The following is a 13,724-nucleotide window of genomic DNA, read 5'->3' on the forward strand; positions in this document are numbered from 1 at the left end:
TACCGGCACCCTCAACATCGTAGTTATTGGTTTAAGCCACAAGACTACGAACCCATAATGGCATGCATCTAATATAGATCAATATAAGTTAGTTTATAATGAAATGCTATAGAACTTTCCAATTCACATAATTTCATTGAGAAAACCTTATGATACCACTGAATCTCTCTTTGTACTATGTTTTTGCCATTTTTTTTAAAATTTTCTGAGTTAACCAAAAGTGATTGATATTATAGAAATCAGATTTGTATAGCATTTTTCTTAGATGAATTTTCTTTTGAGTTTGGTCTTTTTCTAAACTGCTATATGACCACTATTCAAGTTGTTTGGCTTAATAAACCAGACTGTTAAGTTGGTATGGGAGTCTAAATAAAAACTGATAGAATTTGTTCATACTTAGCCAAAACGTAGTATTTATTGATATATGTCCAAAAATTTAATAAAAATTATAAGTCACTGCATTTTCTCAAGCTACAGGTTGTGACAAAATGACATGTTTAGTATGGATTATACAGGAAAAAGCATCATTATGTGATTAGAAGCTAAACTAAATGATAGAATTGTAAAATAAAATACGAGAAGATAGCTTTTATAAAATGTTTTTCTAAATATCAAATGAAAAGAAAGGGCCACCATGCGTTTTTCCGGCTAAACTAGAAAATAGCAAAATTCCATGTAGATTCCTTCAGAAAATACACTATTTCAGAGTTATCTCCCCTTAAAATGGCAATTTTAAAACATTGAAAATCAAGCAAATATAAGGTGCACTTGGAACAATTTTAATATTTAAAAGTTATAATATAATAAATTTGTTCTTTTAAATGCAAATTCACATGAGTTTTTTGGCATTACTGCATTAGATTTTGCAATCTTGATTGAAAATCTATACCTTAGATTCTATGTTTTTTACAATCCAAGATGGCGAAAAACACCCATACTACCTTAATATGGTATATAAGTTGCCTTCCTACTGAATTATTGCTTAGGGTATACATGTTAATGAACAATATTAAAAATTTTTGAATCTTTTTTTGCCTCTATAGGAAACATATTAGAGATATATGTTGACCTGTTGGACCGGTAATATTTAGGGGGTGGGGATGTGGGGGGGGGGGAGGGTTAATTACTTTTGAAACTGCTCTAATTCTAGCATCTTTGTTGAATTTGGGTTAATTACCGGTAGGACAGGTCGAATATTTGTCTTTTATATATATTGATATAGATGTTACTTGATCCAAATCATAATTCCCATAAAAACCTGCTGCTAGTCAACTTTATGCTATTCTACGTGTAATTGTGATTTTTGTTCTATATGGAGTATATGTGAATTTGATTTAGTTGCTGGCAGAACTATTTCTGAATGTGTTGATTTGCTTTCATTTATCATTCTTTGTTAATAAGATTAAACGTCCATTTTTTGGTTGTCTGCTTTCTTCATTTTGCTCTTTGCTTAAGTGATGATACTTTTCTGGGGTTGTAGCGTATACTGGTTTTAGTTAAATGTATTGTAAGACATGGTTTACAAATATTTGTAACTCTTTTGTATTATGACTTGCTATTGCGATATCATTCAAGCATACAATCATTCTTACAGTCTTTGACATCATAAAATTCTGATTAAACATGGAGGAATGCTTAATATAAAGGAATAATACCGTCATTGTATTCTCGATATATTTCTTTTTGTCTAAAGTCTATTCTAACGATGTGTTCAATGACTTCACATAAAATGAATAACACAACAATTCTTCTGTAGTTCTTTGAGTCTGTCTTACTTCCTTTGTTAGAAATAATAATCCTTATTTCTAATTGGTTGAATTCAGGTATAAATTTAATATGTACGTAGGCAGTGACCAATAATAGCATATACCCAGTGAGTCTTTCCCTACAAATATTATGCGTTTAATTTAAAGATAAAAAATACCTGATTTTTCTGTATTAATATATTTTTATGCTTAAACAAGTTCTGATCTTGCTATTGTTTGAGGAATAGCTTGACCGCGTAGATATATTATTGCTTGGTAGTCTACACCATATATATTCATGTTAATAAGAGCGATGGATTGTTTAATGTATATATATTACCTTGCCAAATATTGCATGCACATTCAGGAAAAGAGAAAAATAATAGTTTATACAATTACTTGTAAAGCAATTAACAACTGGAGGTAAAGGCTGTACATTTTGATTGGTACTGTTAAATTATGGTATGTTTAAGAACAGAAGTATCACTTTACATTAAGTAAATTCATCAACATTTGGAGATACGTTAACACACTATTACAGCCCGTGTAAACCTATGTTCTACAAATAATAATAGCATAAACAGCATAAACAATAAAGGTTAGTAGGCCGAAATCTGCAGTTGATTCGTTATGGAGTTTTTACCTTTTGGGGCCCATTTTAATTTTTTTTTCATGTTTATTGCTGTGCAATCTTGAACAGTATTAAATATTGAGTGATAAACTTTATACAGCAAAGATGAGAAGTGTGGTTTCCTTCACTTGAAGACGTAGATTAGATAACTATGCACACAACGGATATCGAAAAAATAGTTAACAAGTACTGGATAGAAAAAAAACAACCATCAGCGATTTCACCATAACAACAAGAAATGGAACACACCTACAATCACTTCGAGGTATGCAATATCAAACGAAGGAATCTATGTATTGATAAATATTTTCCGGACATCTGAAGCCAACACTAAAGCCAACCAGATATAAATAGCAGTTTGGAAAATCAATGTTCAACATCCAAGAAATATCTCAAGAGAAATGACAGACTGTAAAAAAACGATGAACAATATTAATAATAGAAACGGCCGCACAGGAATTCGCCGACAAAGTCACTTTCCTCGTCGACATTGGAATTTGACATTTGTTATCTTAGATATGCTTTCAATCACAATGTTAAAACGATTCACATAAAAACAAACGCAAATGGCTTGGATTATCTCGTTGCATTACAGTTGTAAAATACAAATAGAATTTAAGGCATTTTTTTGGAAATTATAGTTGTGAAAATGCGTTGAAAGTTTAGAATTAAATGTGCTTTTGACGACGCTTTTACATAAATAAAATACAAAAAAAAAACCATCCAAGACTTGAGTTAAAGTTGCCACGGTAACCAATTTGATAAAATTCAACTTGTACGTTTGTTTTATAGGACCTCGCTATACTATTTTATATTATCAAATGTTATATTTTGTGTAATTATATAATTTGTGTAGCGAATCTGATAGTATGACAACCCTAAAAGGAGATAAAAGGTAAAACCAGAATTCGTACAACAAACGACTCACAATCAAATCAGGGCAATGAGTGTTCCGATTATGAAGAAAACAGTCCAACTGTTTTACAGCAATTGTTACATTATAGTTCGTTTCTCTGTGTGTTACGTTTTGGTGTTGTGTCTCTGTTGTGTCGTAGTTCTCTTATATTTGTTAATTTTAGTTTGTAACCCGGATTTGTTTTTTTTTTCTCTATCGATTTATGAATTTTGAACAGCGGTATACTACTGTTGCCTTTATTTACAGACGTCGTCAAAACACAGAACTAGAATAATGGATCGAAAAATGGACGAAGTCGAAAGGAGGTTAGGGGAAGAAAAGTTTTTGGGCAGAGCGTCAGACGTATTTACCTTTAAATTGTCCATGTAAGTTGATTTGTAGAAATGCTATTTATATAGATAAAACTAGACGAGCTAAATTCAGTTAATATATCTAAGTGTATTAATTCTTAAAACTCTCTATCATGATTTAGATTACAATATTTTCAAACTTTGTTATCCCAATACAGTAAGATAGACTATTGTTCTGTTCTTTCACGTGAAATAGCAGTTTCGTTAGCTAGATTGTGATGTGTTATGTTTATGTAAAACCATGATAGGTTGAAAGTTGGAAGTCGATTTATTGTTGATGATTTATGAAATCGCATTGCCACTGGTGTACAATAAACCTTTATGCCCGCGTCACACTGTCCCGATTTTTACGCCGATGGCAACACGATAATGGAAATTTTCGAAATCGGGACTGATCGTATCCAGATCGGGCTATTCGTAGTGCCATCTTTAACCATCGTAGAACCATCGGCCACATTTTTTAGCCTTCGGGGACAACTTCGGGAAGGGTTCTAAATTTTTTAACATGTTAAAAAATCCCCGAAGGTGCGTCCGATGTTGAGGGTTCGTATTGAGTTCGTATTACCATCCTCACCATCGTAATGTCACCGGGAATGCATCTTTGCACATCGTATTGCATTCGTGTTTCCATCGTTTCCATCGGGAAGTTTTGACATTACGATGTCTACACGAATGAATCACGAAGATACCCGAAAGTCTTACGATGACAACACGACTTCGTGAAGACCTCGTAATCCCGTCGTGTTGCCATCGAATAAAAGTACGAAGGCGACAAGATGGAACTACGACGGCAATAAATCCAGCTTAATGTAAGTTAATTTTCGCGTTAAAATACATTTAAAGTGCCATGCGCGATATGCACTGGTCAGTCTAATACGACAGTTCAGAAAGACGTTCACAAAACATGGAGCTCATATCATATGATTCTATGAGAATAAGAAAGGCGACAGCGTTGTTTCTATTAGTTCAAATGGAACAAGAAGAGCAGCTATTACAGGCTGAGGATTTACTTTTACAAGTAAAATATTATTTTTTGTCAATTGTTGATATCAAGTAACATAATGAAAATCATAAAAGCGCCTCGTACACCAACACTACAGGTACACGTATATAGGGAAACCAACTTTTTCTTCATTATTCTGATTTTTTATGTATCGTCGGAGTTGTTGTCACACGAATGTTTACTCCATAACCATTTTGTTTTCTATATGTCATATTTTGCCGCATTTGTTGCTTTCCCCACATCCTCTCTTTTGTCTATATATTATTATGATATTCTCCTGGAAAGAGCTCTTTTTGAATAAAAGGGATCAACCAACCCATTACCTTACCTTCAAGATAGATCAGTAAACTTGGGCATAATTATGGGTGATTATTCAGACTAGTGCACACTTTTTACAGTTCAAACAAGGCAATGCCGAGCGTGGCACCCCCTCGTATGTAATATATTGGGGACAAATATGGACACTATATTTGTATATGACACATGCAGAAAATGGTAAATTGAATATGCATATTTGATACATTAACTATTTTTTTAGAAATCAACCAAAACAATCAGTAACTGGAAATACCTTTAATATTGTCTTCATAGAACCAGCAGGTAAAAATATGAGCAACCAATTTCCTGTGTATTATGCTATTTCAAGGAGAAAAAACAAGTCCATCTGCATGACCTTGACCTTTGGCCTTGAACGTAAAAAATGTCAGATCATTACAAGGAGGAACAATATACCAAATGTGGTTAAAACCTTTTGAAGCATATTGGTTTTAGAGTGTCAACAAGGGTGATATTGCCTTGTATTACAACTGCCACTGTGACCTTGACCTTTGAACTTTAAAGTCAATAGCGCTTAAGATATTCTTAACGAGTAACACCATACCAAGTTTTGAGCATTTTGGTTCTAGAGTGTCCATAACAATTTTATCTACACGCAAATTACATGTAGTAGGCCAGGGGATAATAAACTAAGTTTTATAAGAATTAGACAAAAAGATCGATTTCCCGCCATGCATGGCAGACTTGTACAGAAACGAAATGTTGTCGAAATTCTGTTCGTATCTTTTAGACATCGTATGGCCATCGCGCCATCATCGTAATCCATCATGTAGCCTTCGTAATCCATCGTGTAGCCTTCGTAATCAATCGTGTAGCCTTCGTGATCTATCGTGTAGGCTTCTGCTGAAATATGAAGCTTAAATACCCGTCTTCGGTTAACCTTCGTATGTCCATCTTTTGCTATCGTATATAATTTCGGCACCATCGTATATACTTCGTTATTCATCGTACTTGCTTCGGTCACTTTTTGGTATTTTAACGAGATCGGAACCAACTTCGTACGAACTTACAATTTTCGCATTCGGGTGTCCATCGTATATTAAAATCGGGACAGTGTGACGCGGGCATTAACTATTATTTTCTGTTCAAGAATAAAAGTTTTTGGAAATGACACAAGTTAATATGTTTTCAAGTAACAATTAAATAGGTAGCGAATAGTGATAAATGTGTACCACCAATCAGGATTTTTCGATCTTAATACAAGCCTGAAAACGCAAATTAACCTATACAATGACGTTATAAGTAATAGTTATCCAAAGAGGACACGATGTGTCAGTGTAAGATCACCACGATGGTCGGAGGCCAGAGAGTGACCTTACAATGACACACCAAGTCCGAATGGGATAACTATTTTACATCCCAGTTGTTTTAGATTAGACGAAAACCAATAACAATTCATAAAATATTGTTTAGAACGCCACACAACCATTATAATATACTTTATATATTAGTACATAATGTATATCCTTTATGACACCCGAACACGATGAGTAGATATAAAACAAAAGAAAGCATGCAAAACATCCCGCTCAGACCACCCCTGTTAGAACAAAGGAGCTGGGATGTAATATGTGTTCTCGTTCATTTGGAACTATATCAATATTCTTACTTTTAATTGATTTTTTTAACATAGGGAGATTGTTTTCCCAAATGTCAACACTAGACTATTCGTTGTTCAAACTGTTCAAGTAGAAAGTATGCTTAGGATCATTTTGTTTCAATTCAATGCTATGTTTAAGTGTGGGTTTTCAGTATATAAATTAAATTTTCTATAAAATTTTTAAAATACCAATCAAATATCGAAACTTCGAATTTTTTTTCATTTATATTTGAATACATACACAACAGAAAACTTGTTACAAGATAAACATGTTCGTTGGTGGGAATTGTATGTATCAAAGAACCTGTTCATTAACAGAGTAATCTCAGGAATACAGGAACCAATGTTTCTTCTTGTGTATAACTTGAACACGGTTTACCTAAGAAGCGTTTAATTATCATAACAATTAAACATTGGTTTTGAGTTGTAGATCTTTCCACTAATACGAAACGGTTAAGTGTGTTGTTTTGCTACTAAGGTTTTTCTAATTTGATAACACCTTACTATGATATTTTCGTCAGTGATCGCGTGATTGCGCAATTTGGATCAAACGAAATAATTATTGTCAAAACATCTTAAATTTAAAAAAAAACAGGCATAAATATAGCAAACAAAAACTTATTTCATACCACTTTTTATTTTACAAATCACCCGATATATTGTACACAGTGCAAATCCATTTGTTCCTGAATATATGATCGTGAAAGGAGGAAAACTCTATTACGGAAAATATATACCTTCTGTTGTTATTACACAAGGCATACATATTTCTCCAATTGTGTCGTCCATTTTAATTTTCTGATCATGAAAAAGTTTGATGTGACACGCTCTTATTTAAACCACGTAATTGCCAATCGTGATGGCCCAGGGCTTTAAAAATGATTAGTTTGCAACAAAAATATGTTCGGGTCATATGTTAGGAAGATTACCATGGATTCCGAGGTCGATATATAAAGGCGGTAGTCTCTATATTAAAATAAATAGAAAAGGCGTTTATCGATCATATGTCCAGGACTTAAGATAGGCTGGAACCAAACTTAGATACCGTATATGGTAGCATACAAGGGGAAGTAGTTAGTTATCAAAGGTACCAGGATTATAATTAAGTACGCCAGACGCGCGTTTCGTCTACATAAGACTGATCAGTGACGCTCATATCAAAATATTATAAAGCCAAACAAGTACAAAGTTGAAGAGCATTGAGGATCCAAAATTCCAAAAAGTTGTGCCAAATACGACTAAGGTTATTTATGCCTGGGATAAGAAAATCCTTAGTTTTTCCAAAAATTAAAACTTTTTGTAAACAGGAAAGGAGTAGGTCCAGTAAGACCCCTTTTTGGCCCCAAAATATAGCAGTTTTAAAAAATTGTTAAAATGTAAACTTTTAGTCATTTATTGCATAGTAGAAAGGTTCTGCTACATAAATATGGGCTCTTTTTGACAATACAAAGCACATATATTGAGAACTAGCACCATTAATTCATGCTAAATTACTGAAATCTTCACAATTCCAGCATTTTAGTTAATTTTTAGACGGTTTCCGTGTAAAACGAAAGTGGCCGCATTCGTGTTCATCCAAAATATTGAAATGGAGGTTGTATTTAATGATAATACATAACATATATAAAGATTGAGGATGAACACGGATGCGGCCACTTTCGTTTTTGACAAAAACCATCTGAAAAGTGACATTTTTTCGCATATTTGGTAGATTTCTCATATTTGAGCCAGAATCGGATCGTTTTTAATGACTAAATAAGTTAAAATCTTTCACATAAATAAATTGCATTATATGAAATAGACACTTAAGTGTTTAAAAAGTGGTCAAAATCTTTCGTCAGATGAAACTGAAATTTGAGGCCAAAATTGGTCCTTACCGGACCTACTCCTTTATAAAAATGACCACATTATTGATATTCATGTCAACACCGAAGTGTTGACTACTGGGCTGGTGATACCCTCGGGGACGAAACGTCCACCAGCAGTGGCATCGACCCAGTGGTGTAAATAGTTATCAAAGGTACCAGGATTATAATTTAGTACGCCAGAAGCGCGTTTCGTCTACATAAGACTCATCAGTGACGCTCATATCAAAATATTATAAAGCCAAACAACATCCCTATTGATTATTAGTATTTTCCCGCGTTTCGATCAGTATAGCGGGAAAATGTTGTATTCTCGATATGGGAATCGTCAATTTTCGGTAGGCCGAAGAAAATTTATCTGAGTTGTGGTCATATATAAGGTGTTTTTTCTGTGGTAGCTTCACTTCTAGCCGTCGTATTGACCGTGTAAACCAATGGACGCCGAATTACAGCAAGTTATCCAGACAGAAGTACAGAATGCCGTTCAATCCACACAGGACCAGATGTTGAACAGTATGACGAAGTTACTGGATTCACGTTTAGAAGGGTTCCAAAGAAGGATACAGGACAACCAGAAAGTGCTGTCGGACACACAAATAGCTAGGATGGACAAATCACTGACCGACAGTTATAAATTCCGAAAGAGGGGGAACGAAGAACAACACAAACATAACCAGAAAGTGTACGCCAAAATCAGAGAAGTACATGCAGAATTTGAGACGGACAACTTGACGCAGTCCAATATTAACAGTACAAAAAGAAAAATTTCAGAAGGTATGGACTTGATAAAAAATCGACAAAAGCTTATCAAACTTGTCGATTCTTCAGACGCGGGTTGGCGCGTGGTAGAAGAATACGTTACCAACCCACTCGCTGAAGATTCCGAGGACGAGAAGAAGATGTATAAAGCGCAGAGTAGAGCAGAAAGCAAGCTGAAAAAGGAAAAGTTAATTTGACGCCCAGACCGCAAGAGCGTGCCCTACACACAACAGGCCCCAGCAAAAACAGCAAATTCGATCCCTGTGAACGTTAGTGGTGGATCCAGGTCTGATGTACGACCCGGTAGATGTTTCTATTGTAATGAGTACGGGCACTGGATAAGGAATTGTCCAAAGTCTGCTGCTGAGCAAAAGCATAAGATAAGTATTGATACTACTATATGTAAAATTGATAAAGTAGAAATGCATACTCACCCAAAAACAGATCTAGCATCGGGTGAACTCTATTCAATGAGGAATGTTAGTTCAATAACACAGACATCACGTGATGTCCGGTCAATGAGCAATACACATACTACTACTACTATAGTAAAATATAACGGTACAGGTGTAGGTCATTTAAAAGAGAGCTTGAGCGAATGAAAGAGAATAGGTGCCACGGATTTTGTATTAGATATTATAGCAAACGGGTATAAAATTCCTTTCAGTACCATTCCATGCATGGTTGAATTACAAAATAACAAATCAGCAAGAGACAATCCCGAATTTGTTAAGAGCGAGATTGAAAAATTGCTCGAAAAAGGATGTATTACTCAAGTGTCTCGTAAGCCATATGTAGTTAATCCTCTAACTGTAGCTCATAATAGAGGTTCAAAACTCAGATTAGTATTAGATGCAAGACATATCAATCCACATGTAGTTAAATTTAAACACACATATGAAGATGCAAAAACTGCTAGACAATTATATGATCAAGGAGATTTTGTATTTTCTTACGATTTAAAAAGCGCATATCATCATATAAGCATTTTTGAAACAGATACTACATATTTAGGTTTTAAATGGGAGCATGAATATTATGTGTATAATGTGTTGCCTTTTGGGTTGTCAACCAGCGGATATATTTTTACAAAGGTAGTCAGGGAAGTTATAAAATATTGGAGAAGTACGGGTCTAAAAATTGTAATGTATCTAGACGATGGTCTCGGCGGGGGCAAAAACATGAAAGAGGCTATGTTAGCGAGTGAAAAAATCCATTCCGATTTGGAGAAATTTGGGTTTGTTCTTGCATGAGAGAAGTGCAATTGGGTTCCTATTCAAGGTCTAGACTGGTTAGGTTTTCATTGGGATATGATAGAAGCGGTTATAAGAATTACCGAAAAAGAAGCTTTTAAGAATTTTGGAAGTTTTCAGGATACAATGTCACTACGGAATTAGGCTTTTCCGGGTGAAATTTATTGCAAGTCTTGTAGGACAGATCATATCAATGCAGCCTGTATTAGGAGATCAGGCACGTTTAAGAACAAGGTATTTGTACCAATGTATATTGCAAAGGGCAAGTTGGAACGTCAAAGTACTAGTTAGTACGGACGCATTCGAGGAGTGCATTTTTTGGGAACATAAAGTTGAAAGCTTTAACGAGATAGGATCTCGGTTAAGTCAGTTGACTTATAATGTACCACAAGATTATTATGTGTTCAGTGATGCATCTGGTACAGGTTTCGGTGGTGTTGTTACCACTGGTTCAGAGGACGAACCTTTGGAAATGTTTGGTAGTTGGTCAATGGCGGAACAGGCCGAAAGTTCGACCTGGAGAGAGCTCGAGGCTGTAAAAAGATTATTGATAAATTTTGTCAATATCCTCTCTGGTAAGACTATCAGAGTTTTCACAGATAATCTGAATATCACACATATACTTAATATTGGTAGTAGGAAGATGGTTTTGCACAAGAACGCTTTGTTCGTTGATGAATTTTGCAGAGAGAATGCAATTAAGTTGAGCTTGGTTTGGTTACCAAAAGAATCAAACCAGTACACAGACACTTTAAGTAGGGTAACAGATTCTGATGACTGGGAAATACAAGATGAGATTTTTCTGTATCTTAATCACGTTTGGGGTCCACATGACATAGATAGATTCGCACATGATTACAATGCCAAGTGCAAGCATTTTAACTCAAAGTTTTGGTGCCCCGGGACTGCTGGGATAGACTCGTTTACATTAGTATGGGGTGGACATAATAATTGGATAGTTCCACCACCAAGTTTGATTCCAAAGGTTATTAATAAGATTAGAATAGAAAAATGCAATGGCACTTTAGTCATCCCGGAATGGACATCGGCACCATTTTGGCCTATGTTGGTGGATCGATTTGGAAATTTTAAGGATTTCATAGTTGACAGAAAGTTTTTTCAAGGGGAAAATCTGACTAAAAGAGGCAGAGGGCAGTACGGAGTATTTGGACAACAGTGTTTCAAATTTAGATTGATTGCTTTAAGAATAGAATTTTATTTTTCAATATACTTATGACGTTATTTATTTCAACAGGGATTACATTAGACATTACAGTGAAGGAGGCCGTCCAAGACAGTGGTATAGAAGTTGGCAGTTATATGTACGAGCTTTATCCGAAGATGTGTGAACTGTTGATCAACTCTAAAAGTGACAATACCGTTAAATCATATTTTAATTCTTACAAACGATGGGAACGTTTCATTACTTTACAAGGACACAAATCTTTGCCAGCTCAGACAGTTCATGTTGCACTGTATTTAACACATTTATTGAACAATAAATCTACTTGTCACCCTATTTCGAACGCAGTGTATGGTATAAAATGGGCACATGAGATAAATGGTCTAAACGATCCTACATCAAACACTTTTGTAACATCAATTCTTGAAGCATCTAAAAGAGTAGCACCAAAAAAGACAGAAAAGAAAGATCCAATTACTCCGGAAACTTTAATCGAACTTTGTGATATGTTTAAAAATTCTTTAGATTTACTTGTCATAAGGGATTTGGCAATGATGATTTTGAGTTTTTCAGGATTTCTTAGATATGATGAGATCAGTTCGTTACGCTTTTGTGATGTGAAAGAACACGAATCTCATTTAATTTTGTGTATCGAAAAAAGCAAAACAGACCAATATAGGCAAAGTTCCGAAGTCTTGATTTCCAAGGGTAATTCATCTGCTTATCCTTACACAATGTTTTTAAGGTACACTAGGTTAGCAGGTTTCAGTGATTCTTGACAGCATTTTTTTTATTTGTTTCGGCCTATTTATAGATCTCGTAATACATGCAAGCTTATTACTAAAGATGAAAAGCTAAGTTACACGGCGGCTAGAGAGTCCATTCTTAAGAGAATTCGAACAATTTGTCCAGAGGGAAACATAGGTCTTCATTCATTCAGATCCGGTGGGGCCACAATGGCGGCAAACGCCGATGTTAGTGACAGATGCTTAAAGAAGCATGGTAGATGGAAGTCCGACTCTAGTAAAGACGGTTACATAGTAGATTCCACTGAGAAACGTTTGAAGATATCTAAGGTATTAGGCCTATAGATTACCCCTTTCTTTGGTTTTCTATCACGTTCGACGGGCTGTCGGCAAATTTGAATTTGTGTTTGAGTTTTATTTCTTTTACTGCCATGTGTACAAATAAGGTGTTGTTGGTGTGCTGTCAATGGCAGAAAAGGGTGTCATTTGTGTGTCTGTCGTCTGTAGTATAGAGAATACTAGTATTTTCCAGCGTTTCGATCAGTATAGCTGGAAAATGTTGTATTCTCGATATGGGAATCGTCAATTTTCGGTAGGCCGAAGAAAATTTATCCAATCAGAGGACTGAGTTGTGGTCATATATAAGGTGTTTTTTTCTGTGGTAGCTTCACTTCTAGCCGTCGTATTGACCGTGTAAACTACATTTTTCTAAATGATGATATTTATCTGTTGTACATTATAACAAAAATCTTGATTTTCGAAAACTGTTTTTTAAAATGACGAGGTCCGACGTCATTATCCTGAGATAGGCTCGAGCATTGATTCGGGCACAGGTTTCCGTAATACGGGTTTTCCTGGTCGGCCTTGGCTATCAATGAGGGGTAATTTTATTAAACGCACAGTATACAATATTTTGCTGTGGTTGTACATAATGAAATGATTGGTAAATAAAATGCAATTTGATTACTGATTTATATGTCACGATTATAGATGTATTATACAATTATATCTGGCGTCCATCACGTACGACGGGCTGTCGGTATCTCGTACGACGGGCTGTCGGCAAATTTGAATTTGTGTTTGAATTTTATTTCTTTTACTGTCATGTGTACAAAGAAGGTGTTGTTGGTGTGCTGTCAATGGCAGAAAAGGGTGTCATTTGTGTGTCTGTCGTCTGTAGTATAGAGAAATACTTATAATTCATCACGTCGAAGTGTGTATATCTGTTGCAGTTAAACCAAGAGTTTTTTTACGTTTTACAAAAGACATAATAATTTGGTTTACCTTTTTTTGTGTCACAGACTACCACAGATATAGGTCACAATCGCTATTTCGTT

Source organism: Mytilus galloprovincialis, chromosome 6, assembly GCF_965363235.1.
Source record: "Mytilus galloprovincialis chromosome 6, xbMytGall1.hap1.1, whole genome shotgun sequence".
Lineage (NCBI taxonomy): Eukaryota > Metazoa > Mollusca > Bivalvia > Mytilida > Mytilidae > Mytilus > Mytilus galloprovincialis.